Here is an 18642-nt window from a genome sequence, read left to right on the forward strand (position 1 = left end):
AGCGCGCCGTCCTGTTCTTTCACAAGAAACAACCATCTCGAGGAAAGAGATGTCCTCTTATTAGGGTACTCCTTTATTTCTTCCAAGGCAGTTTTCAAAGCAATTGACATAAATTCTTAAAATTTGGTGTGCTTATTTGTACATGTATACACAAGATTTTGCTTAATCTACAACTGTTCTGGTCAATTTGTTTCTAACTTACGAATAATATTCCATGTCAACAAACGGAACGGCCCCAAAACGTTAACGCAATCGAATCAGGTATGACGCTTTGAACCAATGGAAAATTTTGTTTTGTCCATGTGTTGTTATTGTGGATATGGTTATCGCTGCGAACTATGGAAAACGGTATTAAAAGAAAATTAACGATACGGCTGCATTTTAAACTTATATCTTCGATTTTTTCACAAAATTTATGCTTTTAATGGCCCCAAAAAAAGTAGGAATTTTTAACAACAATTTTGACTTGTTCAGAAATGTGGTTGATTTATATGTCGCGTAAATAAATTTAAAAAACAACGCCAACGTTCACACTTTCGTATTTGATCAGCTTAACGGGACGGCCTATAATATAAATCGTTATAACATCGACCAAACGAATAAGAAATGATTCGTTCAAACTTTGGTAAAAATTTCTGCGATATAAATGTGAATTCTACTAAGCAATGAAATAAGCTCCCGTGAACATGTTCTATTCAATGTTGCAATTAAACATTAATATCAATATTTGGAAAATGGTGCCAATATTATTTACAGCGTATTCCTCATCTGGGGAAACTTCATACCTTAGAATGCAATGAACATTTTTCGGCGGACCTAATATAAGCACAAGTTTACAACCAGAGGAGACCAGCATTTTTCTGGAAGTAATAGCAAGCGGAAGCTCTTCTCATTTCCTTGTGAAACGATTCAACTATGTTCCGTCTAGGGAGTCGAGACGCTCGTAAACAAAACCGAGTGACTGCGACGGAATCTTATTAGATCGCTATGTCTCTAGCCGGAGCATGGAAGTTCATGCAACTAATGGCGGCCCTTAAACCAAACAAGCCACCAAATTGCGTAACTTTGTGCAGAGCTAGCCTACTTCAATTTATTTGTTATTCTATTGTTCATTACTATTGTTCAACCTCTCCTGTCAAGTAAAGCGTTTCACAATTTTGTCTTTCACTAAAACACCAAGCTATCTATGCTTACCGGCGTATTTCATTATTAGATGTGTATCTATGTGGGAAATGTCAAAATGTGATATTTGTCGCTAGCAAAATCGTAGCACCCGTCGTACTCTGATAATAACTTTATACATGTAAGATGTAGATCATAAAGCAGCAGTTCCTAAATCCTTTCGTATGTTCACATATATGTTTATGTTTAATTTAATGTACATTCTGATACGTCAAGAAAATAACAAATATTTAAATATGATGAGACGTTAAATAAAGGGGTTTTTAAAAGGAGCTTTAGGATTTTGGATTTTCCTAAATTCTTTCCTGTGTTCACATTTATACTTATGTTTAACTTAATTTGCATTCTAATACGTCAAGAGAATAACAAACAATTTAAATATGACAAGTAGTTAAATAAAGGGGTTTTAAAAGGGAGCTTTAGGATTTTGCTTTTTAATAAAACACAAATGGTATGAAATATATCCGACTTTTAAGCTTTAAATGAAAATACGTATGATTACAATTAAACCTGAAGGATGATGATATAAGCATGGAATCTTATATATTTTTAAACTTCCAGAATTTATAGCAATAGCGCTTGAAATTAAAGCTTAAAGCGTTCTTTAAAACTATAGTTTGTTGTGTAACCAGATACATTGCAATTTGTAATAGTTACATTCAATTGTTTCATTCCAATTACATTTTCTTAAACGTGAGTTACGCCTTTAAATCTAATAACGTAGGTGATCTTCTCTCGTACAGGGGAAAGTCGTGATACTGGCACCACTCTTTTTGTTTCTTATCATAACTATCAAAAATGATATACATACTCATTTGAAAGATCAAATATTCCATTATTATCCGTACATAATTTCGAAATGAAATATTATCTTCTGTTGATGATACAAATATTTCTTTTACATAAATATTGCATTTGGGAGTGCAAGTATCCTCACTCTCCCATAACTCACTGTAATTTTGAACCAATGAAAGGTTCTCGCATTTAGGTTTTAGCAACTTCCCAACCTTCAACGAATGTCTCTCTCGTTATTATGTTCAAGAACGAAACATAAAAATGCTGCAGCAGAATCGATCGCTTGTGCGTTTCAAAGATACGCGTACTCGGTAGAAAAAGTTGCATCAATGCTCTGCTAACATTCGATTGGGAGTAGCGGGGTGAAAAGCCCCGTAGATCCGTTTTGCGGAACGACAACAATGCGGCTGGACGGAGTGCTCGTTCTGCGCAGCCATAAACATTGCATCTGCCATCCGGTTTTATCTTTCTACGCTCTTTTTAATCCGATCCCCCAGCAAGGGCGGAGAGGAGCAGCAGACGAGACCAACCCCCTGATTGCGAAGCACCGAATGGTCAGCTGCCTCCGGTCCATCCTATGCAAAATCGTTGCGCACGTTATGGTCCTCTCGAAGAAGGGGTTGAAGTGGATTCGAACGTTAACCCCTCGTTTGCGTTAATTACATTTGTGCCGTGTTTTTCGTGCATCCGACCACGCAGATTCCCGGACTTTAGTCTGGCAGCTGTGCAAAACAAGGCACTTTAATTCGTTCGATGATCGATAGTACGCGTTAACATCGACTCGACAGGTGGATCAAGTTCATTAGTTTACTCGTTCTGGCAATTTAACGTTCTAAAAACTTGCATACAACGTCGCGTCCCCAAGTTTCATTGTTGTCCTGTGAATAGAGATTGTGTAGAATGGACAATTTTAGACAATGGCGCGCATTTTTTACAGAAATTGATTAAAAAGAGTACTCTCAAATTTTTAGTATATTCAAGTCAATTTTCGTGATCTCTTTTCTTTTAATGGTTCTATTCTACGTCGGATCGACTACTTGGCCATTAGCGACGAGTTTGGCTGAATTTGTTTTTAGGGAATCGAACTGTTTAAACACTACAATATTATAGAGGTTTGTGTCTTTTTAATTGTTCATGGTATTTCGTTCATATGTTTCCGCCATATTAAATTAAAAATTGTTGGGTTCAAGTTGTACTTTCGTATATGTCGAATCTTCTGCAATCGTATAGTTATGGGGTCAGTTGTAATTTTCTAACAACAGTATATAATTATATAACTTCCTTTATCACAGAAGACGTAGCGAGGTGGATTTGTTTTCTTTCGCAGATACTTAGACATAATTTCTGAGTGGTCAGTTCTCAATCTACTCATTATTGTTTACTTTTTTCTGTTCTGTATTTTCAGCCTAAGTAATTGACGTAGTAGAGTTTTGAAATTTGATACGTTTATATATACATGTATATATTCTGAGATTCCGTTCAATGTACAATTTGTTTCAATACTGAAAGAAGGTATGCAAAGATATAAAAAAGTTCATTTTTCGACTCAAAATAAGGATACCTTAAGGGTTTGGATCCGCATGTCTACATCGCGGTACTTCTAGCAACAGCTTATACGCGATCGACGACAAACTATCTTATTGCCTTTTATTCGACATGAGTATCCAATCTTTTATTGACTTTCGACGGGCCGACAAAGCGGAAACCGATTATAATCGCGATTTATCGCTACGAACGATGGTATCGCGATTGGATCAGCCTGGCGTAGTTTTCCTCGTCCAAATACCGCCTCGAAAATTCCTTTAAAATTATGACACATTGGCGGAATTCTCGCTACAAGAGGTCCAATGTACTCACGGTGCGCCGTAGGCTCGCAACTCGTAATAAATTCTCCGCAAACGGCGTCGCAATCCCGCGATTCATGCGCCCGCAAACGCAACCTCGCGAATACACTCGGCGAGCAGTCTTCCTCCTCTTCCTTCTATCTTTTCTTTCCCCACGTGTATTCTCTTTCTATGGAACTTCAAAACTGAACATTTCCTAAGTAATCGTGTTTCAGATCTTCTTTTCACTTCGCATCACTTTTTGTTCCCTCGAGATCCATAGCGCGGCTTCTTTATTTAAAAGTAGAAGATGAAGTTCTTTAAAACGAATGACTTCACTTTTAATACGTTTAACATCGAAAGTAATATTTTGTTTCAAGTTTTATCAAACGATCGATTAAATAGAAAGACAAACATTTCAATTAACTTTTTTCCAGAAACAGAAAAATGATGTTCTTACCAGAGGTATTATACCAAGAGTGAACAAAAACAATTTTTAAGAATGTAAGTTTTTATTTATCTTGGTACTTGACCACCTTGGTGCTTTCCTTGTCCATATAATACAATATACATATTGTACAACCAGTTCTGCGTGTTACTTTTCATCTTCTTCTGCCTCATTTTTCCCACGTGAATTTTCTTTCCATTCATTTATTTCTATAGTTCACGTACTTATTCGTCGTATAGAAACAGAAACAATAAGCAAACGAATTACATTGCAAAGAAATAGGGGGATATATAGAGTTCAACGAATACCTAGGCCTGTTTTACAACTTAGACTATACAGAGTATTGATTTAAGTATTTCAGTTTCACGTTGTTCTGCTAAGCGTGGAGAACGACCGGATATTTTTTTCACGATTACGTGGTTGATGGGGAAGTTCTACGACCTAGACCTCTCCCTTTTTCCCCCACCTCTCTCTTACTTCTACTGTCTCAGGCACATCGAATGTTCTATCTGAAGTGTTATGTCATTTTTGTTCATCTTAAGTACATGCATACTTAATATTTATTGTTGATTTAGACCCGTTTGTTTTATTCTAGTTAATTATATTTTCTTTAATGCGAATCAGTTTTTCAATGTCGAATTAGACATGCCATGTGGTGAGCATATGAGCCATGCAAAACCATGTTCCGCTCGCTCGTAAACGGTTTAAAAGCTTTCGCTTATCACCAGTTTGTTTGTAGATCGACAAACGGCGCCTAATAACGGATTATTAGTACCAGTACCACTGATGGGGGGGTTCTTACTCTAACGAACTCTCTACAGGCAGACCGGAAAAGAGTATGGAAAAACCAGATTTCTTCATTTTTACATTTCCCCGAGGCAAGTACTTCGAGCCTCCGTTTAAACTCTAGTCTTTGGCTTTCTGATTAATTGTAAGGAGTTTTGCTCTCGGGTCCAGTTGGTACTGGATTTATATTATTTCTGGTGAAGTCTATGATCAACGACACCATTTTGCGGTCCCTTTGTCGAATGAGACAGGTAGTACCGGCAGGCAGGTCTTTAACACGTTGAATGCCGCGCGCATTTTACGTGCTTTGTCCGTGACGCCAACATGAATTGTCGCCATGTTGTTCCCGGTCACCGGTGACCCCCACGGCACTGTAGCCAAGTCGAGTGCCGGCCACCAGTGACCGGCAGTCAACGTGTTAATATTAATGTAATAAAATTAATTCACTCTCCTGTATAAAAGACAATTTGAACCACGTCACTGTATTTCAACTCCTAAGCTTCTTAAAAAGAACCAACTAAATACGACATTGCTCCAATCACTTCCGAACTGTCTGAATGACAACATAAGAAAACGTCTTCAACCATTTAGCGTACGCTGCACTTATCTCGAGATGGACTGTATTTTCCAATCACACAGTTGAAACTAACCCTTTGCGATCGACGACTTTTTCGGCCGAGCGAGGTAGCAGCTCGAAGCGGTTTTCGCAAATGTGTCGAGTGTCTTATAGGTACAATAAAATGATCTTATATACAAATTATCTTACAAAAACATTATATTTTAATAGCTTATCTATATTTACACCTTTAAGAATATAACTTTGCAAAATTAAGTTTTGTATTTTACTTTGGTATGACAATTTATGAAACATTGACCAAGATGGATTCTTGGCTCATCTGGACATGTATCACAGTAATGAGTTGTTTCGTATCTTCCACTTGGTTTGTTTCGAGTAGAACAAACTTTGCAATCCTTCTTTGTTCCAGTAAGAATCACATGGAGCTTCTTTAAGCTCGATCACGTGGCTGTCGGGATTAGGTCATACTTTCAATATGACATTCCATTATTAAATACAATTATTTCAATTTTATCAGGCTTACCAATCATTGGAATACATTATTCAATAATTAATAATATAAGAGATTATTATTAATTATTATTATTAATTGTTTCATGTATTATTTTCCATATTTACATATAATTGGATATCACGAAGCATGGTATTGTACAATGAGAGAATATATTGATCAATTTCTTGTAAAGGATTACAATTTACAATACCTAATTGAATTTTTCAAAAATATTAGGTACCGGAAAAATGCCTTTATCGACTCGATTTTGGTATGGTTCTTGTTGCACATGACCCCTTCTGAACCCAGTGGTGTGATCGTCGTACATTATCATATTCCACCCACTCTTCATCACAAGTTAAAAATCGATTGATAAATGGATATTGCAAATGCTCAGCCGGGAGTATTTGTTATCTTCTGTTAAACGGTGCGGTATCCATTTGCCCAATCTTTTGTGAAAATCAAGTAAATTAATTCACTTTCTTGCGGTAGATTCTTCACATTCGAATACTTGAGCAAGTTCAGAACATCTTTTTCTTGGATTTGAACTTACGTACTCGATGAATTTTTCCGTCTTCGATGACAGATGGACGCCCTGAACGCGGTTCGTCATCTAGCGATTCATTTCCTTCTTTGAACCTTTTGAACCATTTCTGTGCGGTTCTTTCACTAACAGCACCTTCCCCACAAACGCTACAAATGCGTCTTGCTGCAGTTGCTGCTGTACTGCCAAGTTTAAATTCGTAAAGAATAAAAGCACGAATTTTTACTCTTTTGCTGTCCATGTTTACTGTTCCTATAGCTACACAACAACGAAACAATTGAACTCCACAGAGCATGCATACCAATTACAAAGATCAAGCTTTAAAATGAAACCAAACTCATGTCTTACAGTTGCCAATTACCACACGAAAATCGATATATAGTTACAATTAACGAATAAACCACACAAACATTTTCCGGTACCTAATATTTGAGATTGTATTACTTTATGCATGATATTTATTCGAAAATCTCCTTTCAACTTGTTCACTAAAATTTCTCAAAATTGCAAATGTATCGATTGGAGGTAACGAAATCTAACATGAACACCGACCTTCGCCTCTTGATCGTGTGGGGTGGACGGTGGAGCAGTGTGTAGCGTAGCCGACTACCTCGCAAAGAACCCGGGTTCGAATCCCGGGCCTCCGTCCCAGTTTTTCAAGGTATGGCAAAGGAAAAAGTATCGAAAGCCCGTGGCTTATTTGGATGTAAGAAAAACGTATAGTAATATAAATGTAATGAGATACATACATATGTAACGGATTTCAGATAATTTGTCAGTTTAAAACGCTGACAATATGAGTACATTTTCATTATTCTACATTTCAAAATAATTCTTATTCATCAAAACCTTGACCTTGCCTGGCCACGCCAAGAATTTGTCTTCCAGGCCGCGGACGTCTAGGCAAATTTTTAAACAGTCTCAGTTTGTGGATGATACGCTATTTTGCTTCTTCATTTCACCGCCAAAGTGCGGAGCAGTCACTTTACATGAATCGTCATTAAAGTCTGAACGTCTGCACTGTTGAACACAGTATTTTAGCTGCGCATAGTTGGAAAGCACCGAATTTGATATTATGTTACACAGTGTCACCTTGCACTTTACTGGAAAGGACCTTCATGTACTGGATGCTCATTTCTATTTCACATCTTTTTCTACTTTCTTGTAATTTTTTATGGGGATACATATGTAACGGAAAAAAGGAGTGCAATATGTGCACAGCTACACATGCACTTAAAAAATAAACAACGAACGCCTCTCAACCGCAAAGGGCTAAACATCTTTAGATCAACGCGTATCGTAGGAAACTGTTAGTGTCCATATTAGCACAATCTCTTCTTCCTTGGATACCAAATGCCAGAGATAGTACGTCCACGCTCTTATTGGACGAACTGTGTATGCTACTTCCGTATTTTATCTTTCCCTCTCTGGTTTCTCTCTCGTCTCCCAGCCGACTCCTCTCTTCCTCGTTACTTTGAGAAAAAGTCTCCGCTCTATCCTCGCGTTTTCCTGTTTTCCCGTCACCAGATGGCAGCTTCTTGTGCTCCTGCTAGGCCAGTTTCTCGCGAGGCAACCGCGACGGTGACCACCTTGGCTTCTCGCTAGAACAGCCGGTGGCGGCCAGGCAACAGCAAAAGGCTCAGAGATACTCCGAATAAGGGAATCGCAACACGAGACAAGTGCGCGACTGGAGAACCTCGAGGATGACCGATGAACCTAAGTTCGTCGACCTGAGGAAGAAAACCTCGGGACCATTACTAATTGCTGAGAGCAAATATCGGTGCCAAGTGCACGTTGCCGTTTTCTGCGCAACCGATGTTCCCGCGGATGTAGCGTCAAAGAATGGCGCAACATGCACGCTGTTTTACAATGGTCAGGATCTCTACAGGAAACAGAACTCGTTGACATCGGGTTGAGGTTTTCTAGTTGGAATAGGTTTCCTGTTAGCCAAATCAAATTGCAAATTGTAGCGCAACACAGTGGCTGGGATCGAGAAATTCAGTTACATTTGACCAAAAACTTAAGTTTCTCGTATCGAAATATAATATATACAACGAAGAGCAAAACTTAACAAATTCCAGCAATTTTTATGAAAACTATTTATTATTATTGAAAAAAAACAACGTTGATCATTATTTCTTTATAGTCTCCGGAAACTTACACTATTTTATAACGTTTAAAATCTGTTCTCCTTTGACTAGAATAATAAAAATTCATAGAATCAGTTTTGCACTGTAACGAACGAGTCACAAACAAGTCACAGGGGCCTAGCATCCATAGGCAAAATGTTTCAGTACGGTAGTTATTTGTTTACCTCGAGAGTCCTCTCGTACCGATAAACTCAGTTTACAAGTGTTATTCGAACTGTGAAGACATTATATAAAGTATTAGTTACAATGAAGCCCAGCTCCCGTATTATATCAAACAAAATTATTTCTCTTCTACGAGATGGTCCTTCAACGCGTAAAGTAGCTAAAACGTGTGCTGTAAGTCAGTCTACTGTTCTCTGATTACGTACAAATACTTATAAGGACGTGTTAACTTCAATGGGAGAGCCAAGAGCTCTAAAATGTCAAGATGAACGAAGAATTGCTCGTTATATTACATGTCGTGAGACAGAATCAGCAACTATGGCTGCTAAACTGTTATTAACCCTTTGAGTGCCAAGGAGCGATACATCGTATGTATATCGCTCCCTTCGTACACTTGGAAAAGTCAATTCTGCTTTACGAAAATAACATCAATATCTAATACACATAGATTTATTTCTGCACTTCAATTTTATATGAAATATCGTAACGCGTGTAATATATAACAGCTGATAAATATACATTGTTGTTTACAATCATGCATCTTTGCTTAAAATTGTCTGGCATTTCTCGGATATGTATGAAAATTTCCTTTGGCACTCAAAGGGTTAGAAGATACTGGAATCAAAATTAGTAAGTGGATATCAGAAGAACACTTAAGAAAGTTACTTTTAATTCTTGCGAAGAGAAGGAAAGGCCTGATGCTGTCAAGAAAAAACATTGAAGCTCAACTGTCTTTTGCTAAAAAATATAAAAAATGTTCTGCTTTCTGGAAACGTGTAATTTGGTTGGAAGAAACAAAAATTAACAAAATATCATCCGATGAACGTTCTTGTACATGGACTCGCAAAGGGGAATCTCTTGGTCTATGTCATGTGAAGCAAACTTTTTGTAACAAATTTTTGTGATTGGTTCAGTTTTGCTCCTCACTGTACGTATTGCTTGCTAGCGTTCAACTTTAAAAACGCAAGAATTAATAAAATTTATATTTTTTCTTACATAGAATGATGAAAGGATTCAATCTATGCAAAAAAGAATATGCATTCCAAAAATAATGTAACTATCGAAATCATATGTACCATTGCACTTACAGAAAAAAATATGGTCCTACAAATATAGAACTTTTTGAGCCATTCATCTTTTCCCTTTATTGCTATAAATTGAGACTGTGAGCAAGGTCTTAATTTTAGATCCTACAAACACCATGCGAATGGATTCTAATTGTAATTACACTGACACTAATTACAGACTAATAGCGTGTTTGCGTAACATGGTCTTGAAAAAAATCTCTTAAAAGAATATTCATGTCCGGTGTTCGTTGATACTCTCAAAGTAGCTACAACTCGTTTAACTGTTTGAGTCTCAAGCAGCGCGATCGCGCTGTTCAGATTTTGTGTCGAGAAAACCCAGTGCTCATTTAGAGAAAGCGCGGTTGCGCTGTTTGGGATTCTTCGACAGTGTTTTTTCAATACTCCCTGAGACTCAAACGGTTAAAATAGAATTAAAAAATTCTTCAATTTATTTTGTATAGATTTATTATTTGTACAATATTAGTTCCTTTTTTTTTCTATTAGCTACAAAATTATATTGGCAGAGCACTTTCAAAAGCAAAGATAACTTATTATTATCAATAATAAAATAAACTGTTTCGTGAAATTAATTAGAATACATCTAACTACATAATCTTAACTCAATGTAAGTTGAGTATAATGTGGTACCTACATACATATGTACATGCTAATTATTAAGAAAAATCTCAGAATACTTCAAAGCAATTCACTTATCCACGGATTACTTCTGTTTATATTATAAATGTAATAATTCATTTCAGTCATCATAAAAAGTTTGCTTTAATAACATTAGCCCTATCAACGTTTTCAAGAGGTTACAGTTGTAATCAAATCAATGTGGTATACAAACTAAATTTAGTGGCTTTATCTATGTATATCAACGATTTATGAATGGAAATTGAAATGTACCGTCTCGACCCTTCATAGGCTCTTATCAGGCAATGAAATATATGTTTTCTCGTGTACAATTTTACGAGAAAATCAGAATTTGTTTTCTAAATAAAAAATCAAAATTGTGTAAATTTCTACGTATACGTAATACATGCACTTTTTTATACGGGTTTCTATGTTTCACTTGAAAATAAATATATATAAACATACTATGAATGAAATGTATAAATACATATATACTGTTGTATAGATATATACGTACTTTTGTATGTTTGTCATTTTAAATGTATGTGAATGTACATATAGGTACATACATATATGCATATACGCACGTACATATTTACGCTACCTAAATATATTTGTATTTTTTATTTAAAAAATATACATGTACGTATAAATAATGGCTTTCCAGAAGGGTCCTTAGAATATTCTGTTATGATAACAAATGAAATGATAGATGTATTAAGCCTAAAGCCTGTCTCGGTAAACCCTTTAATATTAGTCCCATTACCGTGAACTGGAACCATTTTTGTTATACATAGAGAAACTTCAACAGGCCACGGCATTCTCGAGAAACGCGTCGAGCTGTTCCGTAGGTTCGATACCTAAATTAGAATCGGATTTCTAAAGTGCACCCGAGCAATTTCGTTGAATGGATGTACACGAGCATGGATATACACAACTAACTGGCACACGGTTTACTGGGAGTATCGAGGTCCTCGGCCATCGTTTCAAAGCGGACTGGTTCGCCCACTTCTTTGAACCCTGAAAGGGTTCCCAGTGTAAGAATTCTCACAGCTCGGGGCCTCGCTTTCGAACAAATCGGTTCTTGAAATCGATAAGCTACCGGTGGCCGCCCTTTCATTCCAAAAATGTTTACGACATATAAATTACCCGATAATCAGGATCAAGGCTAGAACCGGCAACGGGAGGGGAGAACTGTAATCATTCTGAAACGATCGCTCCCGTGGACATAATGCCTGTATTTTTGTCAAAGCTGTACCCGTTTGACGATTACGTATGCATCGAGATTACAAACTAACGGAATGTGCATTCACGTATCGATAAAGTGATTATCTCGCGCCGTATGAAAGCATTTTTAATCGAAATGGTACCAAAAACTTCGTATTATCACCGCTTTTCATTCTTTACTTTTAAACGTTGAAATCGATAATATACTACGTGCACTGTAATAAATCATGTTCTAAACTAGGTTTTAGGAATATGCAAACTATTACGCTGTATCTATACAGGATGTGACAAATAATAGCTCCGTTATCAGTTTATTTAGGGAAAAATGTCAAAGGAAAAAGTGGCTGGTTCAAAGAGTACTATATTTGTAGGACCTTGTTTTTTTCATAAGTGCAGTGGTGCGTGTGCAATCGATAGTTACATTATTTTTTTTAATGGAATTGCATGTTTTGCGTATATTGAACCTTTCTTTCGTTCTACATAAAAAAGTATTAGGGTAAAATGGTAACAGAATCGTTTGTTGATGAAATATTTTAAAGAATGTTTGTTTACATTTCCGATTACACATTACTATATTGAATAAATAACACCGTCACGGTATTGATAGTAGTCCATACAATTATTTATCATATCGAAGATGTCTATTATATCATTGTTGAACTTCGAGGCGCGAAACATTCGTTCGAATTTCAAATGGACGGTTGGCCATGTTCGAAACGCGTTGCACCTGCGAAATTAATTGCGCGCAATGAAAGTCGGAATTTATTGCCGGTACGGCGGTCGTAATCAAGTATTTTGGAAGTCTAATAAACGATGAATCGTAAAAACAACGTCGTAAGAATTCAGTAAACTGGTTTACGCAACGTGCCGAGCGTGTAGACGCGATTTCTCGACGCTGGTGATTTGAATCGTTCTTTTTCCTTTTTCTTTTTTTTTTTATTAATAAGCATTTTAAACCTCGAAAGCTATTTAATTACCATGTCATATATACTGCAATATTAATATATAATAACTCTAAAAACTGATATAATTACGTTTTATATAATGTCTGAATAAAATTTATAATTTTTAAACTTCAGTTTTAAAAAAATCTACAAAAACATAGACGAGGTAAACTACGTGGTTGTGCAATTATAAATTCTATACATAAGGATAGATATCATTTTACGTTTTGAGGTTTTCTAATTAGCTTCGATCGCTGCGTGTTGCATTCGATAGTTTTCGCTCATGGACTGCCACCTGCGCGGGTCAATCAATTTCAGAATTGCAGGAACGCAGAAACGAGCGCTTGGAAATACCTTGCCTTAGGGACATCGGGGAATAAATAGCGGCTCGAATGCTTCTTTTCATGCAAATTGCACCGGTACCCGTCGACACGGTAAGAAAAATTACTTGGTTTGTCTCATTCTTCGCAGAGTCCGGTCCGTTGAAACCAAAAATACACTCCTGGCATCGCGCCAAAGCGAATGCGCGCACGCGGTGACGTTCTCGCTTCCTTTTCCTTCTTTTCGCTTAGAAGAACTTTCTAATTTCCATTATAGACCCTTTGAAGGAGATTCCACGAATGTAATTTGACCGTTTTTTGGCTCTTTTCTGCTGCAACTGCAGTGGAATCTATACTAATATTATAAAGAGGTAAAGTGTATTTGTTTGTATGTAGCGGGTAATCTCCGAAATTACTAAATCGATTTCAAAAATGTATTCAGTAATAGAAGACTACACAATTCCTGAGTTACGTAGGCTATGTTTTAATTTTATAAAAATACGTCTTCAATTTGAAATCTGAAAATTTCCAAATCATGCAGGAAGAAAAGTGTTGCTTGGCTACTTTACCGGCGTACGCTGACCAAATGGTTAGATGTAGTATGTAAAAATAACGTAGTACAAAAGTATTGGTTATCAATAGATTAAAAAAAAAATCAGCGACACGATATACCTAGCTTTTATATTTAAACCACACTAATGTTTTTTATGTTAAAAATGAATTGAAAATTATAAGGGTGAACTTTAAAGGAACTTATTAGGTATAATATATTAATCTTTATAAAAAAGAGTCATTTTATCATCTAGAAAATTTCATGAAGATAAAATTTGCCCTTTACAGCGTATTGTTTGGTCACATGGTTTAGGAGATAATGAAAAATGAAAATAGTTCACAGAGAAATGAATTACAGGTCATTCAACACACGACCGAATTCGTCATTAACATTGATACTTAAAAATCTATCTCAACATTACACCCAGTTAAATGCGTTCAGCTCTTACGAAGTACCTAACTTTATTCTAACATAAACACTACAGTAATTATTGCGCCAACGTGAATAAGAATAATATTCCACGCGAAAAATAATGAGAAGTACACAAATAAAATTTGTTTATTAGTTCAACATATCTACTATTTTGTACAAAAACATCGACATTTCGCAATTATTTATTATGTGCAATAAAATCAGATGACAATGCCTCGTTAATTTAAAGAAAACGATATTATTAATGGGTACCACTAATATTTACATTCGTCAAAAATTCATAAAATTTACAATTTTAATCCTAGCGTAACGAGGAGTGTAAGGTATATCTTGCTTTGATATCGACCTATCTGAAATTGTTGGCAGAGTACGTTTCTTTTTAGTATCGAAGGGTGGTCGAGGAATGCGTTATCGTTGAAACGAAAGCAAACCACGATCAGCCGCAGAAATACCGGAGCCAATACAAGGATCGTAAAGGTACGAGCCCTCGGTTCGTTCCAAGTTCGAGGAAAACGAGACACTTTAATGATCTTCTGTAACGTTGGAATCTCGTCCAGAGCTACGAACTTCTTCCTTTATAGCTTCGTCTCTTTACTGCGATGGAAAGAAAATATGTGAACGCACTGCGGATGAACAATAATAGGGACAGTGATAGTTACCAATAGTTTCCGAGGAAATAGCTTGTAACACTTTACACGGCTCGCCCTGTGCAGTAGATTGTCCCGAATGTTTCTTTTGTTGTGTACCACTAAAAATCAGCACGTTAGAATTAGGTGACGTTCTTTGCGAGAAGTAATTATCGTATTACGAAAGAAACCGTCTATATTTTTCGATATGTCATTGCGCGTTGAATAATGGACAAATTGGCGAAGGATTCGTCGTTGGTGCGAAAGTACCATTGGCGTTGGTCCAATTGCTAAAATGTTACAGCCACTTTCGAGGAAAGAGGGTGGAAAAAAAAGTATGCCGGTTACAAAAGAGCGAGGTGACGGGACGAGTTCACCGCCACTGGAGTCGATCCAAATACTTTCGTCTTTTCGGGAAGACGATTTTTATCAGGGCCTACGTGTACGATTACGTTGGAAAAGATAAATGATTGCACCCGCAGCTCTGCCACTGTGTAATTGTGTTCCTTTTTGTTTCAGGTACGTATCCCCCTTTCCTTTCGTCTGTATCTTGGCGGCGATTCAAGGTAACGAGCGCTTCTACTTATTTCGTTTTAATGCCGTCGCTTGTTTTACGCGTGCGTTACTCTGTAATTACGCCAGCTTCTCGGTAACAGTAGCTTCATTCTTTATCTCGAACGATTAATATGGTTCTATGAAAAATGTTAATATAGAGCATTCTTGATCATTATACCGCAGCGTACCACTGCTGGCAGTCAGTTCAATGAATTTTTATATTGTACGATTGTTAACCTTCTATAAGCCCGTGTAGCTTTCTGGTGACACGTTAATATATCGAAATTTTACCAAATAATTTTAATTCGTTCACAAGATAACGTATAAATCTTAATTATATAATATTGATGACTGAAATACCAAAGTAAATGCCTTGTAAGTTGTCTGGAGAAAGAAAGTTCGGCCCATAGAGGGTTAAAATAAACATTATAATTTAACAAAGACGCGATACGTCTCACGAGAAGATGCTTTTTGATGTAAGTTTTCATTTTTAGCACGTTTTTATATTCAGGCTGGTAGCACCAGCAACCTGAAATATCAAAGTAAATGTCTTGTAAGTTGTCTGGAGAAAAAAAGTTCGGCCCATAGAGGGTTAAAATAAACATTATAATTTAACAAATACGCGATACGTTTCACGAGAAGATGCTTCTTGATGTATGTTTTCATTTTTGGCACGTCTTCATATTCAGAAGGTGAAACCATCCCTTAAAGTTCAGAGGCTACTATACATGTTTGAATTCGTCTTTTTATCAGCTACAAAATTACAATACTGAAACTACTCTATCCTATTAAAAAAAAAAAAAAAAACGGCATTGACTTTGAAATCTTGGAAAATATGACAATGCCATAATTTTGTTCGCCTATCATAGTATGTTCCTCGCTGAAGCAAATTATTTTTCTCTTGAGATATACCTTTGTGTCATTAAAAACAAGAGATATTACAGGGACAAGTCTTAGGTGACTCAACCTGTATATTGTCACCTGCCAGATAGACATAACATTGATAATCGTGTCGCATAGACATAACAAGATAACAGTATTAAATGACACTTGAAGAAGTATGATACAAGAAAAATCTCAAATTAGCAACAGAACCATAGATAAGGAGAATCATTTGGAGCAAAAGTCAGTCTAAGTGTTTACTCCGAAAAGTCTAATTGTAAGTTCGGTTAAAGTGTGAATCTATGTCTAAGGAAAGCAGTCTAAGAAGTCTAGTCATGTATGAAACCGTTAGCGACGACCACATTTGTAATAATTATATATTTTAACAAACATATTTCGTGTAAATATACAGATACGTATATATAAAATCTATAAAGTAAATTTTCATATTCAGTCCTGTAGTATTCGCGCCTCCCATACCCAGGGGTAAAAAGTCAAACGAGAACACGAAACGTGGACTGTCAACTGTGGATTCGAGGATCGTGGGTTCGAATCTCGTTCGGTACCCCTTATTTTTCATCTAGACTCCTACAGTACTATACATCACTTACGAAATAAAGAAATTGCTTGATCGAATAAGGAGTAAAATCCTTACTCTTGATGCCTTTTAAATTGTAATATCTCGTGCAAAATAACGCAATAAATTGATTCAGTTCATTTTCCCGAATTAAAGAACTCGATAACCTAATCGTTTCGACCATGGTATCGTATTTAGGCCGAAAGTCTGGTCTATATATAAATTATTTAAACGTCTTCCGTGAAGGTTCCACTCTGCCGTTGAACGACCGACGGCCCCAATTATCGCGATTACCCCAATTAAATGCATGGCCATTACGAATCCCTGAAGGGATAAAAACGGAGAACGCCAGAGTGGAAATGAAAACTAATGGCGCATGTGGGTCGAAAATCCTCCTCCGTTGATAGGCCTACTTCACTAGATACCTTTAATTCGAGTGAACGACTCGCGCCAGCATCGCCCAATATCATCCGTCATCATAAATTTCGTTACTGCAACTTACTTACACGTATAAACGACTCTTGTATTCGCTGCTTGGAGATCATTGTATAATAACATCGTCGCCGACACGGGCCACCAACGTTGCGACAAGAAAACACAGCGGACGCACCGCCTCGGCAAGAACGACGAGGAAAGAATCGCAAATTACGCGAACTGTGTTTTCCTCGCACGGAAACCTAACCTTTTTCCTAGCTCGTGCGTAACATGCAGTAGCTCTTCCTTTCGAGATTAAATTTTTTCCTCGGCACCAAGGCGTGGATTCATGCTCATCGCTATTCGTTTTTGCGGCGATGGTAGCCTACCGACCGCCGACAGCGTTCTTTGTAGCGAGTTGCATCGAATTTCATTTTCTACTGAAAAAGCTAATTGTAATAATTGAAACGGTTTGCTTAGCGAAAAACAAGTAGTTAGTTATATAGTTTTTAACACATTCGCGACCGCTGACGTGGATTCACGTCACTTTAAATTCTATTCCTGGTTATGAGAAAATTATGAAAATTTTTTTATTTTATTCATTACATATTTATAACCTTGATACAAATTTGCGATGTCGCTGTTCGTAATATTGTTTATCAAAGTAAAAATAATGCTTGTGAAGGTCTTACAATCTCTCTTAAATATTATCTGATTTGAATTATAGTATTACAATTACTAAGAGTTATTTTATTGTATATGAAACCTATTATTTAATAGATGAAATTAGTGTTTTAAAATTTGTACCAAACATTCATGCAAACAGACAAGTTAACTTATTCAGCGTGAACTATGAACTTAACTCACGGTACATGACATGAATCAAAACATTCTACTACGAGTCGAACTTGTAATTGTTAATCTCAGACAATTTTAGGTCATACTTTCAATATGATATTCCATTATTAAATAGAATTATTTTAATTTTATCAAGATTACCAATCATTGGAATACATTATTCAATAATTAATAATATAAGAGATTATTATTAATTAAAATTTTATGTATTATTTTCCATTATTACAAATAATTGGATATCACGAATCATCGTATTGTTTGAATGAGAGAATATATTGATCAATTTCTTGTAAAGGATTACAATTTACAATACCTAATTGAATTTTTCAAAAATATTTGAGATTGTATTACTTTATCCATGATATTTATTTGTTTATACGTATCGAGCGGAAATATTTCCGTTACATCTGTTATATTACTCTTATTTTGGTAAGCAAGAAATTCTGTCAACAATTTTGATTAAAATATTACTTTAATCCACCGTGCCGTCTAAACATACATACATATGTACAATTTTACTGGTAGAGATGCCAAACCAGTGTCGCAGTTAGTCCAAGCAAAACGTGAAATAGTTGAATGACTGATAGTTGA

At 36.3% G+C, this 18642-nt stretch overlaps 1 protein-coding gene and 1 long non-coding RNA gene across 3 annotated transcripts in view; both read left to right on the forward strand.

Moving 5' to 3' along the window:
* Positions 1–18642, forward strand: part of LOC128874826 (mucin-4) — a 180014-nt gene that overhangs the window by 62465 nt on the left and 98907 nt on the right. The gene's annotated exons all lie outside the window — the stretch shown is intronic.
* On the forward strand, positions 9033–13132 carry LOC128874828 (uncharacterized). The gene is made up of 3 exons (XR_008456701.1): positions 9033–9134; positions 12970–13000; positions 13109–13132. It is a non-coding gene; the product is annotated as an uncharacterized LOC128874828 (long non-coding RNA).

The sequence above is a fragment of the Hylaeus volcanicus genome, chromosome 4 (genome assembly GCF_026283585.1).
Source record: "Hylaeus volcanicus isolate JK05 chromosome 4, UHH_iyHylVolc1.0_haploid, whole genome shotgun sequence".
Lineage (NCBI taxonomy): Eukaryota > Metazoa > Arthropoda > Insecta > Hymenoptera > Colletidae > Hylaeus > Hylaeus volcanicus.